The sequence below is a fragment of the Chelonia mydas genome, chromosome 4 (genome assembly GCF_015237465.2).
Source record: "Chelonia mydas isolate rCheMyd1 chromosome 4, rCheMyd1.pri.v2, whole genome shotgun sequence".
Lineage (NCBI taxonomy): Eukaryota > Metazoa > Chordata > Testudines > Cheloniidae > Chelonia > Chelonia mydas.
This window is the reverse complement of record NC_057852.1, coordinates 133,716,068-133,733,630: the sequence shown is the minus strand read 5'-3', so window position 1 is coordinate 133,733,630 and position 17,563 is coordinate 133,716,068. Positions and strand designations below refer to the sequence as shown.

General features: G+C 48.1%; 1 protein-coding gene and 1 long non-coding RNA gene across 3 annotated transcripts in view; one reads left to right on the top strand and one right to left on the bottom strand.

The window, feature by feature from the left end:
* MAVS (mitochondrial antiviral signaling protein) overlaps nt 1-13,893 on the top strand; it is a 39,532-nt gene extending 25,639 nt beyond the window's left edge. For both annotated transcript variants that reach the window (XR_006290271.1, XR_006290270.1), the window contains exon 8: nt 13,719-13,893. The gene's annotated coding sequence lies outside the window, so the exon portion shown is untranslated. The remainder of the gene's footprint in view (nt 1-13,718) is intronic.
* LOC122465421 lies at nt 9,921-15,714 on the bottom strand. The gene is made up of 3 exons (XR_006290272.1): nt 15,277-15,714; nt 12,578-12,653; nt 9,921-11,348 (listed from the first exon to the last, which is right to left on the bottom strand). It is a non-coding gene; the product is annotated as an uncharacterized LOC122465421 (long non-coding RNA).
* Nucleotides 15,715-17,563: the final 1,849 nt, after the last annotated feature.

Below are 17,563 nucleotides of genomic sequence, written 5' to 3'. Positions count from 1 at the left end.
TTGTATCCAATTTGCAAATTAATTCCAATTCAGCAGTCTCTCCTTGGAGTCTGTTTTTGAAGTTTTTTTGTTGAAGGATACTCACTTTGAGGTCAGAAATCGAGTGACCAGAGAGATTGAAGTGTTCTCCGACTGGTTTATGAATGTTATAATTCTTGACATCTGATTTGTGTCCATTTATTCTTTTACGTAGAGACTGTCCAGTTTGGCCTATGTACATGGCAGAGGGGCATTGCTGGCACATGATGGCATATATCACATTGGTAGATGTGCAGGTGAATGAGCCTCTGATAGTGTGGCTGATGTGCTTAGGCCCTATGATGGTGTCCCCTGAATAGATATGTGGGCACAGTTGGCAACGGGCTTTGTTGCAAGGATAGGTTCCTGGGTTAGTGGTTCTGTTGTGTGGTGTGTGGTTACTGATGAGTATTTGCTTCAGGTTGGGGGGCTGTCTGTAGGCAAGGACTGGCCTGTCTCCCAAGATTTGTGAGAGTGATGGGTCGTCCTTCAGGACAGGTTGTAGATCCTTGGGAGACAGGCCAGTCCTTGCCTACAGACAGCCCCCCAACCTGAAGTAAATACTCACCAGCAACAACACACCACACAACAGAACCACTAACCCAGGAACCTATCCTTGCAACAAAGCCCGTTGCCAACTGTGCCCACATATCTCTACGTAAAAGAATAAATGAACACAAATCAGATGTCAAGAATTATAACATTCATAAACCAGTCGGAGAACACTTCAATCTCTCTGGTCACTCGATTTCTGATCTCAAAGTGATATCCTTCAACAAAAAAACTTCAAAAACAGACTCCAAGGAGAGACTGCTGAATTGGAATTAATTTGCAAATTGGATACAATTAACTTAGGCTTGAATAGAGACTGGCAGTGGTTGAGTCATTATACTAAGTGAAACTATTTCCCCTTGTTTATTCCCCCCACTGTTCCTCAGATGTTCTTGTTAACTCCTGGAAATGTGCTGGAAATGTCCCACCTTGATTATCACTTCAAAAGGTTTTCTCTCCCCCCACCCCACTCTCCTGCTGGTAATAGCTCATCTTAAGTGATCACTCTCCTTACACACAGACCATGAAAAAATATACATTGTATCTATAAAATCTGGTTTCAGAGTAACAGCCGTGTTAGTCTGTATTTGCAAAAAGAAAAGGAGTACTTGTGGCACCTTAGAGACTAACCAATTTATTTGAGCATAAGCTTTCATGAGCTACAGCTCACTTCATCGGATGCATACTGTGGAAAGTACAGAAGACGTTTTTATACACACAAACCATGAAAAAATGGGTGATTATCACTACAAAAGGTTTTCTCTCCCCCCACCCCACTCTCCTGCTGGTAATAGCTTATGTAAAGTGATCACTCTCCTTACAATGTGTATGATAATCAAGGTGGGCCATTTCCAGCACAAATCCAGGTTTTCTCCCCCCCTCCCCCCCCCCAAAAAAACCTCTCCTGTTGGTAATAGCTTATCTAAAGTGATCACTCTCCTTACAGCGTGGGCCCACACATTGTAAGGAGAGTGATCACTTTACATAAGCTATTACCAGCAGGAGAGTGGGGTGGGGGGAGAGAAAACCTTTTGTAGTGATAACCACCCAATTTTTCATGGTTTGTGTGTATAAAAATGTCTTCTGTACTTTCCACAGTATGCATCCGATGAAGTGAGATGTAGCTCACGAAAGCTTATGCTCAAATAAATTGGTTAGTCTCTAAGGTCCTAGGATGGATGACACTGGGACGCCATTTGTCCCGGATTCCGTGTGGCACTGCTCCATGCCTGCCTGAGGCTCGGGGGCAGCAGCAGCCCCTTCCCAGGGGGGTCTAAGGTGGGCTCCCGCCCCACCATGAAGCCCCAACCCCCTGCTCCTCTTCCCCCTGCGGTCCCACCCGTGGCCAGGCCAGAAGCCGGAGCCAAGCAGTAGTAAGAGCCACACAGGGAGCCCAGGCCACTGTGGGGAGCCCGGGACGCTTCACCTGCTCTGGGCAGCGCACCCTGGAGGGCAGGGACACAGACGGGGGGCTGCTCTTGAGCACCACAGCACCTCAGCCAGAGCAGATGGAGGGTCCGGGGCTCCCCAGAGTGGCCTGGGCTCCCTGGGAAGCTCTTACAGTGGCCTGGCTCTGGCTTCTGGCCTGGGCAGGGCCTTGGAAAAGAGGAAGAGCTGGGGCAGGGCTCCTGCATGCGTCCCTGTTTTTATGTTTTGAAAGGGTGGTCACCCTACCCCTCAGCCATCACCCTCTCTTCCAGACCCTTGTCCCACGGTGCCTAACATCCCCTTGTCTGGATCCTTTTCCTTCAGAGCCCTGCTGCCCAGGGACATTCATTCCCCTTGCACCCCAGCACCCCTTGAGTCCTGGCCACTCTTTCCGGGGCATTCTCATTCCCTGCAGCACAACTAGCTTCAGTCCCAGCTCCTCTTTCAGGGTCCACTGACCAAGGTCCTCCCTTTCCCCTGCAGTTTCAGCTACCTTCAGTCCTAGTTTCCCTCTCTCACTGCCATTTCCCCCTTTTGAAGCCCCCAGCCCTTCCTCTTCCTAGTCTCACATGCTTCCTTAAGCAGGTGATAGTCATCAAATAGATAGAACCTTTCAACTGATCCTCATGGCCCAGTTATTATTCAACTCTCCCTTATTAGCGCTGGCCCAGGCTACCTGCCTCCCCCATCTCCAGGTGATGAGACAAGGTCCTTTAAAAGGGAGCCACATCACTCTGTGATAGGGAACGATGTGCTTGGATGTGTGAAAACATGCCCAGGTTAACATTACAATATTATGTTGTAGCCAAAGCCTTTTCATTTCCTGATTTGAGTGCTGAACATTGTAACCTTAGGGCTTGTCCACATGGGGAGACTCAGAAAAGTGAATCAGAATAAACTAACGTGAATTTAAAGTGGATTTGTTAAACTGCATTAAACTCCTGTGTAGACACTCTCATTTAGAATTCGTGGCCTTAAGTCAGTTTAGCTTAATTCCCTTTTAAATTAATTTTCCTGAATGTCCTTGTGTAGCAAAGTCGTCAGCTTTACACAAACCTATTGGTTTGTATTTTAACTCTCTAACTAGGCCACGTCTACTCTATACAATTATGTTGACCTAAATTATGTCAGCATACAGCCGCCACGGTAATTACATCGCTTGTGCGTGTCCATACTACACTCCTTGCGTCAGCGGTTTGTGTCCTCACCAGGAGCACTTGCACTGATTGAACTGTCAGTGTGGGGCATTGTGGGATGGCCTCTGAAAGCCGGCAACAGTCACTATAAGCAGTGCGCTGTCTACACTGACACTGCGTCAACGTAACTACGTTGACATTAATTCTATGTCTCTTGTGGAGGTGGGGTTATTAAATCCATGTAGCAGGCGAGTTACGTCAGCGGGAGTGAAATTTTAGTATAGACGCTTACAGAGTGAGGTCGACCTAACTCTGTAGTGTAGACCAGGGCTAGGAACTGGCTTGCTGGTCCCTAGTACAGATGGGATGCAGCCGCATAGTCCCAGAATGCTGGGTGCTAATAAGAGATGTCATTAGTATGTTCCTACCGGTGCTGAGTGGGATATGATGTCTGGGATTGGAAATTCTGTAGTCCTTTGACTTGTTTATAATCCTGTGATGGTCTGTTCTCCCCTTACATGTGCATGTGACTCCCCATTGAGTCTAATGGCAGTTACACATACACTACATGGCAGGGAGGACAGACCCTGATGAATCCTGCTATGCTTTGGTAGGAGAGGATGGAGAAGAAGGTATTAGGGAGCCTCTTTGTATGGTTTAAACAGCAGGGCAGGTTCTCTGCAGAGCATGCCAGAGAGTGCTAAGCCAGGGGGACTGACTCCCATTCTGACAGACGCACTATGCGCCCAAGAGGGCTTGGGGTGCCAGCTAAGGGTCTGGCCCCTATTAGCATGCAGGCTCTAGCATGCCATTCATGCAAGCTAACACAAGGCAAATGCTATTCCTTTTTAAAGAAACAAAGTGCATTCGCCCCCCTCCCCCTCCACGCACATATTCACCACCTCCCTCTTGCACTGGAATCCTTCCCTGCTCAGCAGGATTCCAGAGTTGACGAAGCACCACCAGTGTCCGCTTCCCTTAACCAGTCAGGGATGCATTTGGCTCTTCAGCAATACCGTTGAGATGATACCACAAAGAGACTTCAACAATGAGAGCTATGGGGGAGTGGCTACCATTACTTAATTCCCAGTGGGTGTCTACACTGCAGTAAAACACCTGCAGCTGGCCCGTGGCAGCTGACTTGGGCTGTGGGGCTATAAAACTGCAGAGTAGATATTTGGGCTTGGGCTCCAGCCTGGGCCCTGAGAGTATGTCTATACTGCAGTTAGACACCCACGGCTGGCCTGTGGCTGCTGACTTGGTTCATGGGGCTCAGACTGTTTATTTGCAGTGTAGATTGTTCAGGCTCAGGCTAGAGCTCGAGATCTAGGACCCTGTGAGGTGGGAGGGTCCCAGAGATCGGCCTGCAGCAGAGCCCAAACATCTACACTGCAATTAAACAGCCCCTTAGCCTGAGCCCCGTAGGCCTGAGTCAGCTGACACAGGCTAGCTACAGGTATTTTCTTGCAGTGCCGACATACTCAATGTGTCAATGTTGGGAATAATCAGACATGAGGTTCCTTTTATATTCTGTGCCTTTAGGATGCATCTTGGCAATAACTTGCTCTGCTAACCAGTTAGTGTTCATCAAATGATGGACATTGACTTTCTTTTATCCTTGAAGTATAGGTGCGGTAGAAAAATGAATATAAAAAATTACTTCCCATATGGGCCAGATTTTCAAAGGTATCAGGTGCCTAAAGATGCAGATGGATGCCTCATGGGATTTTCCAGATCACCTTTCTCCATCTTTAGGCACCTAATTACCTTTGAAAATCTGGCCTAAGAGCTTAGTCACCACCCTGCTCATTTTGTTCCTACTGTTTTTGGACTCACGGCTGCTTTAGTTAGTCATAGAGGCTTTTTGGTCTGAAATTTTGTTGTTTAATGTTGTTAACACTGCAGCCGATGCAGCTTGGTGGAAGGGTGAGCTGAGTCTATTCTGACTCATGCATCAACAGAATTGCCAGTCTGCAAATTGCAGATGGAACTTAGTTAATTCTGCAGATGATACTCAAGCCAGAAAAAGCCCAGCTTGACTTTTAGATCCCAGGCTGAGTTTGTAGGTCTGGCAGTTAGGAAACCATCTCTTTACACAGAAACAGCAAGCTTTGCAGTCAAGTGATTGAGACAATAAAAATGGAACTCCACAATGCTTTTTTTTTTAAATCCATATAATCACTTTTCAGAGTAGAACCAGGCTTATTAATTCTTTGCACTTCTGTAGTGCCTCTTCGAAGGTCTCAGTGCACTTTCCAAATATGAATGCATTCAGCCTCACATCAGTTTGTAAGGTAGGAAGCTATTATCCCACTTCAAAGATGGAGAAACTAAAGCTGTGAATTGCCCCAAATCACACAGCTGGTCAGTGACAGAAGTGGGAAGAGAACCCAGGAGGCCAGACTCCCAGTTCCGTTCTCTAATCAACGATAGTTCCTGAGTGGTTCCTTTATGTTTAAATCAGATTTTTTTTCTAGAGAAAAAAGTTTGATACTGACCTTTGGCTTCATTGACAGACAGCCTGAAAGCTTCAATTGTGACCAGAGATCTAAAGCCCTTTCCTTTACACAACTGTGGGGTAAACACAAGAATCTTTTTACATGGAAGGATGTTAGTGGAACATCTGCAAAGTAATGAGTACATGATGGGTGTCCCTAAGTAGTAATTATCATTTATTACTATTGTTTATTTGTTCCCAATAGGCTGCACAAAGTGCTAGGCACTGTACAGACAGCAGGAGGGCACAGTCCCAGTCCTAGAGAACTTAGGAGCTAAACATGCAGTGCTATACTACAGAAGAAGATGCATATTATTGGCTACACCCAAAGAGCTGTCCATCCAAATCAGCCTAGCAGTAACACCAATTGAAGGTCTAGGGCTAGCGTCTAATCTGGTGTAAATCAGCAACACTTTTTTGAAGTTAATAGAGCAGTGCTGATTTATACAAGCTCAGCATTTAGCCCTTTGAAAATAGTCCTGAAATTTTCTCCCAAGGCTTCTGTCTCTAACTATGGTGAGTTATCATTGAAAGTCTGGGTTGTTGGGGTTTTTTGTTATTATTAGAAAGAGGGAGTTGAATGGAAAGAGGCCAATTCATTGGGAAAACAGATGGAAATCATCTGAAATCATCAGCGTACTTGATAATTATAAAACAGAGACAGAATTTTTCCTGTTTAATCAGACACTTTTACCATGTTGTGCAGTCAGTCAGAACATTCAATATTTTAAGGTGGTGGAGCACATGTGTATCTTCATATGCTTACTTCCCAACACAATTCTCAGCATATATGTGGAATGGCTAGCAAGCTGGACCACTAACAGATTGGTCATACCAAGCAGTAGCCTATTCTTCAAAGTTTTGCTTTTGTGCTCTCTTTTAATTGTTTTGTTCTGTGCTGTGTAGTAATGATTTGTACACATTTATTTTCACATAGTAAAGTTTTCTATGAAATGGTCAGTTTGTGGCATCTGCTAACATTATGAAATTGCACATACCTTGTTTTTATGGTGTGAAATTTTAGTCTTTCAAGCGTGATCCTTTTAAAATAAAGGTCAGATACACCTGCAAAGTGAAAAGCCATGGTTTCACTGTCCACTAAACCTTTTGTGAAGCATTTTGTAGGAGAGGTAATAAAATTATTTCTCAAATCAAACTCAAGTTGTGAAGCTGTTATATGTGTTCCTAAATCCGGGAGGAGTAAATCTGGCTTTTGAAGCACGTATAGAACAAAGAGACATTCATAAGAGGTTCTAGCATGGAAGTTAGAAATGGAGAAATCCTCTAATCTAGCCTCGTAGGATCAGTACAAAACAGTGTGGGACCAATACCTCTTTCAAGCAGACAGAGTGGTTCGGAAGACAGGTGTAATACTTGCTGGGTGACCTTGGGTAACTCACCTAAGGTCTCTTTGCTTCATTTTTCCCCATCTGTTACTGATGGGTGGAACAGTATGGACTAGTGGCTAGAGCACTGGACTGGGACTCAGAAGACCTGGGCTTTATTCCCAGCTCTGCCGGTGGCCTTGGTCAACCATGCCTCAGTTTCCCCATCTGTAAAATGGGGATTATGATACTGACCTCCTTTGTAAAGCACATTGAAATCTTCTGATGAAAGAGGTAGGTGGTGTTATTATTAATCACCTTTTTAAGGTACTTTTGAGATCTAAAGGCAAAAAGAGCTACACCATCTCCATTGCTTTGCCATGTACAGTTTCAAATAACCCAAGCAATGGGCCTTCCACCACTTCTCTTGGGAGACTCTACAGCATAGTAAAAATCTCACTACTGGTATATGTTTAGATTTACTGCTGTGTAAGTTAGACCAAAATTTTGCTCATAATTAGAAAGCTTAATTCCCAAGAGAAGCTATGTGTAAGACCTTCCTACTGTGGCCCTTATCCCCAGGCAATCTTAGTGTATTATTACATGTCTCCTGAAGGGAAATGTACAGGCATAAACAGCCCTCTGGTTGGATTATAGTCCAGAATTATAAATAGTAAAACTGAGATGGGAACAGGTGCTTCCTCTGCAAAGCCTGGCTCGGGCCAGGTGTGACGTGACCAATGCTGGTTACTGTCCAGCAGCTCATGACCCTGTGTGAAACGAGTCTGGTCTCAGTGCAGTCCAGTGAACAGGTGCCTGCATCATCAAAAACAACACCATGGCTGACTCGAATGGGCAGTCTTGTCAGCAATCGTGGGAGAGGAGCTAAGGATGGACAGGGCCACGGAGATTCAGTTCTCCTCCAGAGCATTATTGTGGCACATTGGCTGGTTAAGGCAGGAGGGAAGCGTGCTGTAGATAAAAAGGAATCTTCAACTTCCAGAGCTTGGCACTGCAGCACCTTTCATTAGCACTACACTCACTACCAGATCTTAAGTGTTTAATAGTGAACATTTCTAATGTACACCCACAGCTCACACAATGCTATTGGCTAGCTTCTGTCTTTGAGGGCTTAACCAGTATATCTAACATCCCAGCTGATGGAGCTCCCACCTTGTTCCTTGGGAAACTACTTCACAGCTGAATACAGCACATTGTCTGGAATTTTTTTCTCCTCCTTGATACTCATCTAAATTTTCCTCACTGATCTGATCCCATTGTTCCCATTCCATACTTCTTTGTATCCCCTTATCAACTTCTCTCCTGCCTTTATGTTTACACCTTTCTAATCCTTGTAGGTAGTTGTTGCTTAGCCAACCTATACGTGGAAAATCTGGCCATAATCTAATGGCTCCTATTTAGGCACCTAAATGAAGCATCTACATTGTCAAAAGAGCTCAGTGGGAGTTTCTGGGTGCTGAGCACATCCAGTAACCTGGACCTTAGTTTCTTGTCATCTCTCCTCCTAACTCATAGCCTCTTTTTCCTCTCTCACCCTTTGTCTCTCGTGTCTATTTAGATTTCCAGGCTCTCTGGGGCAGGCCCAATGGGCCCTGATTTCGGTTGAAGGTTGTAGGCACTATTGTAATTAATAATATTAAGGAGGGTGGATGTGCTGTCGTCATGCTGCATGCACTAGTTGCGTAAAAACAAAGCAGACTGTCACTGTGCAGGTACTAGCCCTGGACTGTTTTAAATTGGATCATGTGGTATAAAGGGAAGGTAAGTCTCTCTTCAGCTACTAATTGAGAATACATGCAATGATCTGGAAGATCTCACACCTGTTCCCTCTGTAGCCAAAGTAAAGTGTCAGTCTGATAGTTTCAGGAGAAAGATATCGCTACATATATGTTACATTACAGTTTCTCCAGCCAGCTGTCACTTCATCCTCCCTCTCTACCATCCATTCCACAGCTTTCTGGTGCTGTATAAGGTCTAACCTCTTGTCCTTCACGCAAAGGAAATGGAATTCTTTTTCACTGGGCATTGTTTCCTCCCTCGTAACAGTGGCATCTTAGCTCTTCTGAGGAAGTTCTGAAAACCTCGTGAGCGAGGGAGATGGGCAAGCATCCAAGTGTGGCTGGATGCCTTTTAGTGCTTTACAGGATGTGTCAGGCTCAGGAACATCTGATACTGTTCCACTTAATGTTAATGCTGTTAATCCAGCTCCCATAAGGTAAGGAATGGTGTCCTAGCCTGTTTGGCAGAGGATGGAGGAGGATGGCAGGAGAGACATCACTTGATCATTACCCATTAGGTTCACTCCCTCTGGGGCACCTGGCATTGGCCACTTGTCGGTAGACAGGATACTGGGCTGGATGGACCTTTGGTCTGACCCAGTTTGGACATTCTTATGTTCATACCACACCCTCTTAAGCACTCTGGGACAGAGATTCCCCAGAAGGTTTCTCCCACAGACAATAACAGCTCGTGCAATTTTAAAATGGCCAGAGATGCCTGAGGCCACAGGAATGTCTGGGGGGTGGACAGTAGAGGGTGCGTATCTACATTTACAAAAAGAAAAGGAGTACTTGTGGCACCTTAGAGACTAACCAATTTATTTGAGCATAAGCTTTCGTGAGTTACAGCTCACTTCATCGGATGCAGTAGCTCACGAAAGCTTATGCTCAAATAAATTGGTTAGTCTCTAAGGTGCCACAAGTACTCCTTTTCTTTTTCTTTTTGCGAATACAGACTAACACGGCTGTTACTCTGAAACCTATCTACATTTAGCGTGTTCCTGAGGTGCTCCCCCTGCTGTGCAGTTGAAATCTGATAGCACAGGGCCAGTGGCATTCCTAGTCTTAGCAAGACTTTGGTGGGGTTGTTCCACCCCCCAGTAATCTGCTTCTGTGCACCTCATTTTCACAGCAACAATGAGGCCTCACAGACAGTCCCTCTCTGCCCCAACAGTCCCCTTTTTACAGCAGGAATTGCGGGTGCAGGTCCTGGCTCTGTGCTGAGCATGGAGTACTTCTAACTGCCCTGTGCAGTTCTGCCTACCCTTCTGCCATATGTGTGCTCAGCCCACCCTGTTCACCTCATCCCTCCATGTCACATTAGGGCTTGTAGGGTCACACCACAGTGCTGGGATTCCCTTCCATGCTGCAGTGCAGTCAGTCCAGAAGCAGTTTCTTATCACTCCTATAGCAGTCAGGGGACTGCTCTCCTCCTCCTACTGGTTCTCTTGTTTTAAATCTCACTGCTTGTAGTGGGTTTCACTTGGAGGCCTAGTGGTCAGGCCATGGCCAAATAGTCTCTCTGAGTGTTGGGATAGCTCTTCCAGGCCATTTGGGTAGCCTGGCAGCCAAGTCCCAGTTCGTCACAAAGCCCACCCCCAACCCGGAGTCCTCTAGGCTCTCTCAGGCAGACAGTGGGAGGAGAGATCTTTAGGGGGACCTGGCCCTCCCTTTCCACTTGATTCTGGCCCAGTGGGAGAGAGGCGAGGGGTGGCTCAGTCCTTGTGGGTGCGACTCCAAATTGGCCTTCCCAGCCACCTCCTTACCTTCCCTGGCAGTTTTTCCTTCAGCTTGTGGCATGGCCCCAGCTTTCTCCTTGCATAGTCTCAGTAATTCAGAGCCCCGAGTGGAGGCTTCCCAGCTCACTCAGAGTCCAGTTGATCCTACTATTCAGGGAGAAGGGGAGAAAAAGGGGCAGGACCCCAGCCAAGTCTTACTCTCAGTCCCAGTCCTTCCCCTGCAGACTGCTCTGTTTCAGTTGTTACTGTCTGCCCGCTTTTTTTCAGCTGTTACTGTCTGCCTGTCTCTCCTTCGCTCTCCTGCATGCCTACCTGCCAGAGCTCCCTTTTAAGCAGGTCCTCCATAGGATAGGAAGCATGCCCAGCAGCTGCAGAAGGTCAGGGCCTGCTTGGCCCAATACTGTTCCAGTACTCCTTTAACCTTAGTGTCGGGTCTGTAAACAACCTCATCGCATACTCTCCCCCTCAGACTGGGCACTGGAGTCTGTGCAGACGGGTCTCCTCCGTCCTACGAAAAGAACTCCCATGTTCTTATGATCACGTCCTGCTCACTGTAGTATCTCAAACTTGTACAGCTGCACTGAGGTACCCGTTTATAATCCACGGGTTATGGTCTTTCATGGTGTTCAGCCATCACAGGGGTGCATGATCCGTCACGAGATGGAATGTCTGTCCTCATAAGTAGTAGCAGAGTGCTTCAATAGTCCATATTACTGCCAAGGCCTCCTTCTCTATTACTGAGTACACAACTTCCCGGCCAAACAATTTCCAGCTGAGGTAAAGGATTGGGTGTTCTTCTCCCTCTACCTCTTGGCATAACACGCTCCCCTGAGGTTAAGGTTAGAGGCATCCATCTGCAGGGTGAAAGGTTTTGAAAAATCAGGGTGGAACAGGATGGGCTCCCGCATCAGTCAATCTTTCAATTTCTTGAAGGCTGTGGTGCACTCTTGAAACCACCAGACCTTTTTGGGGTCTATGTCTATCACCAGGTCTGTCAATAGGACTGCAATCATGGTGAAATCTGGGATAAACCACCTATAATAGCCTGCTAATCCCAGGAAGTGTCAAACCTGCCACTTTGTGGTGGTTTCGGTGCCAGGGAGCTGCCGCGACGGGGGCACTTCAGGGTGGAGGGGACGGTTCAAGGTGGAAGTTTCGCCTAGGGCGCAAAACATCCTTGCACCGGCCCTGGTTGAACTAGTCTGACTCTCACAATGCAGACATTGCCCAGTGTCCCTGTTGCAGTGCATGACAACTCTATCTTTTTTTTTTTTTTTTGGCTGAGGATCTTTGCAAACACTCCTCCGGGAGCAAGAGAGAACAGATTTGTTACATGTTTTTACAATACAAACTTTTAGATTTTTAATCTCCAGTAGATTATTTAGAATTTGTTTTTTAATCAAACATGCTTCTCTTAAACTGAGAAACCTAATCTTCAAATTCATATTCTGATCAGAACAGGATAACCCCATAGTTTCTCAGAAGGAACAGGGTTAAGATAAAAGCTATAAGTTAATGGTAATAATGTTTTTAAGAACAGAGAGGTTACCTATTCCAAGCCTCAACTCAAAAACAGCACAAGGATCTTTGAAAACACACCCAGAATGGCTCAGGTTAAGCACCTACATTGCGGGGACCAGATGTGACATGGGAAAGCTGGATTATGTAGTGCTCAGAGCACAGTACTGTGTACCAAAAAGAAAAGGAGTACTTGTGGCACCTTAGAGACTAACCAATTTATTTGAGCATAAGCTTTCGTGAGCTACAGCTCACTTTGTATTCCTGTGTTCTAGTCCTACTTTGGACTCTGACTTGCTGTATGGCTCTGGGCAGGTTACTAATGCCAAAATTAGAAGTGGCCAGTCATTTAGTATGCCTCAGTTTTCAGGTCTGATATGCCAACGGTCTGATTTTCAGAGGGGAATTACATCCCCTCCCGACCTCACACTGAAGTTAACTGGAATGGTAAGTGTTAAGAGCTTGACTCAGAAAGTTATTGGTAGTGCATAACAACAACTTTATTGAATCTATTAATTTTTGAACAATGCTACTTACTTTTGTATGCCACACATCTAGTACCCACCTCTTTCAGTGCTCTTATAACAGTAAGTGCTCAGCACCTCTGAAAAATCAGCCACTCAGTGTCTGTTTCTCCATCTCTAAAATATTTAGAAACAGGGGCATTAGCAAGGGGGGGCAAGCGGGCGTGGGCCCCCCAATCAGTGGGGGCACAGAACTCCTCTGGGCCTGGGACCACGGTGAGGATGGCAGCTCCTCCAACTGCTGTGGGAGAATAAGCTCCACCACCCTGGGGTGGGGGAGTGGGAGGGTAGCCAGCTCCACTGGCCTTGGGGCTGTGGCAGGGAGAACCAGGTCCTCCTGGGGGGGCAGGGAAAGGAGAGCCAGCTCCAGGGGGCTGGCGGGAAGGAGAGCTAGCTCCTCCATCCGCAGGGCAAAGCACTTTGAGATCCTGGCATAAAAAGAACTAAAGCCCTGCAAGTTATTTTACCTGACACATAGGCATTGTTCTGTTGCATTTGAATAACAGTCATGGTACCACAGAGAAAGTTAATGATAAAAAGGTTAAGGGGAGGTGCCATTTGATTCATAAGTCCACAGCATTATAATTTAAATGGTGTCACCTTCTGTGATCGTTGCCCCTGGCTCCCAGCTCCAGAGCCTCCAGTTGATGGTACTTTTGACAATACAGTGTCATTGGAAAGAGGTTGAGTTTGGTATCATTTGAAAGCCCTTTCTCCCACAAACAAAATGGTATCAAACATGACCAACTTAGAACAATTATGTAGATAGATATTTGAGAAAAATGTTTAAAAAATTATTTTTTTTATTATACGTTAACACAGGCATGTCACACATGTAGCCCTCACAAAGTTAAATTGTGGCCGTTGGCTGACCATACCATTAATGCTCCGACCATGATATCTGATTAATTTTTTTAATATTACAGATTACTGTAAATAGAAAAATATTTCAAGTTGATTTGCAGTCGACAAAAAAGAAGTGGTTCAGTGGGACTGATTATCAGCTTTATTTATTATGCCAAAAGAGTTGCAATGAGGCCCTGTTTAAGACATCAGCATCCAGACAGAAATTACTGGAATCCTTCTGCAAAATGTATGCACACAGTTAATTATGTTACGTAAGTACAATCCCAAAGTAATATATTACAAAATCCCTTTTACTTTGTTCTTGATCATTTTTAGGCCTCAATGGGAAATGAAGAGTACCAACTAGTAGTTGAATCTCTGGAGAATACAACCACAGAGGACCTTGTTAAACACAACGCTCAGTGGCACCTTACATAAGAAGTGCACCATAAACTTAATTTGGTAAGGTTGGAGAGGAAGTACATTGAGCATCAGGAAAAAGCTGAAGATGATGGGACAAGCACCAGCTGTGGGTGAGACTCACCTTATACTAGGTCCCACAGCATGCATTTCAAGCAGAACATATGCTTCTATGGTAAGCCAGAAACCTGTAGGCATCCATTAAGCACAGTTTCAATCACAGGCATCAACTTTCCAATGTGCCGGGGGGTGCTCGACCCCCAGCTCTGCCCCAGGCCCCGTCCCCACTCCACCCCTTCCGCCAATGCCCTACCTGCCTCTTCCCACCCCTGCCCTGCCCCCACCCCTTTCCTCCTCCTCTCCCGAGTGCGCCATGTCCTTGCTCCTCCCCCGCAGAGCCTCCCGCACACCATGAAATAGCTGATTGTGGCAGGCGGGAGACGTGGGGAGGAAGGGGGAGGTGCTGATTGGCAGGGCCCACCGGTGGGCAGGAGGTGCTGGGGGGTGCTCCAGCGCCTGTGGTTTCAATTAAGCAGTTTCAGCATGAGACAAGTGAAAAGCAGACACTTTGAGTGAGAAGATTGCATGGAAAGTAAAGGTAAGTGGGTGCATTGACCCAAAAGACGCCCAGGCATACGGCATTGAGTACTACGCCAAGAGTGTACGTAATGTGTTGCATCAAAAGCTAAAAGCAACCGAAAAAAATACTAGATTTTCCTGACATTGACATTCTGATGAAAGCAGCCTTCAATGATGAGACAGCTAAAAAATATCAGTCGAATGGATACTTCAGGTCATGACTTGTATGAAGCCTTCAAAACCCAAAGAATTATCCAAAGTTCTGTCAGTCTGTGGACTCCAAGAACAGACTAAAGCTGTGCTCAAATGCAAAGACAATAGTCAGAGTGAAGGTGGCAGGGACTATTACAGAGCTAACCACAGACTGGTAATTTTTTACTCATCTCTTGGTTGTGTCCAGACCTCAGCATGATGTTGATCTGTGTGAGACTTCGGGAAAGTACAAGTTCTCTGTGGTATCATGATCACTGTTCGAAAGCAACGGAACAATGCCTGTGCACCAGGGGAAAAGCAAACTAATGCACATCTTGCTTGGTCTTTCTAAGCCAGCGCCTACTGACAACCTAACCAATACCGTAATCCAGCAAAGGCCTTTCAGTATAGCAATCATAGATAGTATACCTGAGATACAACTCTCGACAAATCAGAACCTGTTAACACTGGCCGAGATTTGGCTGAATACTTCATTCTGAGGCTACAGAGAAAATACTGAACCTATGACGAAGTCCACCTTGTGTCTGACACACACGCAGAGGAATCAATTAAAAATATTACTAGAAAGAAGAGACTCCATGGTATTGCACTTGTCAAAATCATTTACTCCACAAACATCTCCAATCTTACAGTGAAGAAGCTGTTGTCTCATACTTGGACGAAGGATGAGTTAACCACATACCTTGCAGGAAAAATGCTCCAGCATATGAAGAATTGCTCAAAGACTTCAGTCGTTGCATTGTATAATGAAGCTACCACCTCGCAGTGTTCAGTGGAGTTGCTCTGTAGTCCCAGTGAGGAAGCTGACACTAAAATTATCATGCTTGCCATCAGTGCCAAAGAGAGAGGTGCTACTAAACTCTATAGAGTTTTGCACAAGTCACATGTTCTAGTGCGGCCTGAGACACACTGTCCAAGACTTCCGCAAGATTCTGTTTTTGTCTAGACTCCTGGGGAACAGAATTGCTGTATACTCCTCAGAGATGTGTTTCTACCCTTGGACACCTCCCACCCCCAGCCCGGAGAAGTCCCGGACCAGCTGCACCTGTGCCTCCCCTCCCCAGACCCTAAGCCACCCAGGGAAAAATGTCTCTGGTCTGGAAGAAGCTTTTGATATGCCCCATGCAGGTTCTGGGGTGGCTGAGAAGGCAGTATTTGCTACTCAGCTTCCTGGGTTCAGTAGTAATCTCCCTGGATTCCGTGGAACCTGTATGGGGGCATAATAAATAAAAACCTTCCCCCCAGAACCCTGCAACCAGCACTGTGTGGTCAAGTCCAGTTACAGGAGTAACCACAAATCAGTCTCCCTGCCAGGAGGGCAGGAAGAGCAGCTGCTGCCTGGAGGAGCCACCGCTCAGTTGGAGAGAGAGAAAGAGAGAGAACTGGCTCCCAAGGCTCTACACCACATTGGGGGGAATCCTGTCTCCCCCATCCCTCTCTGCTTGCCTCCAGCCCCTGCCTCACTCTGGGAACCAACACCCCCCCGTCCCTCTATACTTGCCCCTGCCTCATTTCGTGAGCCGCCGCCCGTTGTACTTATCCTGGCCCCGGCCTCATTATGGGGACCAACCCCCCCCCCCCCCCCCCGCTGTGCTTAACCCTGGCCCTGGGAGCCACCTGAGGTAAGTGCTGCCTGGGGCCCATACCCCCTCCTGCATCCCAAACTCCGGCCCCACCCCAGAGCCCATACCTCCAGCTGCACCGCAACCCCCTGCCACAGCCTGGAGCCCTTCCACAACACCCTGCCTCAGCCCGGATCCCTGTCCTGCACCCTGAACCCCTCATTTCTGGCCCCACCCCAGAGCCTGCACCCTCCACTCCAGAGCCCATACGCCTTCCAACACCCCCACCCCCTGCCTCTCCTGCACCCCAAACCCCTCATCTCCAGTCCCACCCCAGAGCCCCTACTCACAGCCAGAGCCCTCACCCCCCCACCCCAATTGCCTGCCCCATCCTGGATCCCCCTCCCACACCCTGAACCCCTCATATCTGGCCCCACCCTGGAGCCTGCAACCCCCAGCCCAGAGCCCCTACCCCCTCCCACACCCAACACCCTGCCCCAGCCTGGTGAAAGTGAGTGAGGGTGGGGGAGAGCGAGCGATGGAGAGAGGGGGGATGGAGTCTTGGAGAAAGGGTGGGGCAGGGGTGTTTGGTTTTGTGCCATTGGAAAGCTGGTAACCCTAAGGAGGGGGCAGGGGCCTGGGGTTACTGTGGGGAAGAGGGGTCAGGGTGCTGTGGGGGATGGGGGTGCATTGCAGGGGATGGGATGCTGTGGGGGGGGGGGTGAATTACTGCCGAGGGGGTGCTGTGGTGAGCGGGGGCAGGGGGTTTCCGTGGGGAGCAGAAGGCACTGTTCTGGGTGTGCAGTAGAGAGGAGGGGCAGGAGGTTTCCGTGAGGAGTGGGGGGGGCACGGATCTGGGGGTGCGGGGGCTTGCTGTGGGCAGCGGGGGGGCATGGTGTTGGCGGTGCAGTGGGGAGTTGCTGTGGGGAGTGGGGGAGCAGTACTGGGGGTGCAGTGGGGGGCGGGGGACATGGTGCTGTGGGGGCGGAGGGCTTCCGTGGGGAACGGGGGGGCACGGTGCGGTGGGGGCGGGGTACTGCCGTGGGGGGCGGGGGGCATGGTGCTGGGGGGGCGGTAGGGAGGAGGGGGCAGGAGGTTTCCGTGGGGAGCACGGTGCTGTTGGGGGCGGGGGGGTTGCCGTGGGGAGCGGCACGGCGCTGGGGGGGCGGTAGGGAGGAGGGGGCAGGAGGTTTCCGTGGGGAGCACAGTGCTGTGGGGGCGAAGGGGGGCTGCCGTTAGGGGCAGGGTGCTGTGGGGGCGGGGGGGGTCATGGTTCTGGGGAGCGGGGGGGTCACGGTGCTGGGGGGCGGAGGAGGGTTGCCGTGGGGGGCGGTAGGGAGGAGCGGGTAGGATGTTTCCGTGGGGAGGGGGCTCATGACGGTATAGGGGGCGGGGGGTTGGCTTTGT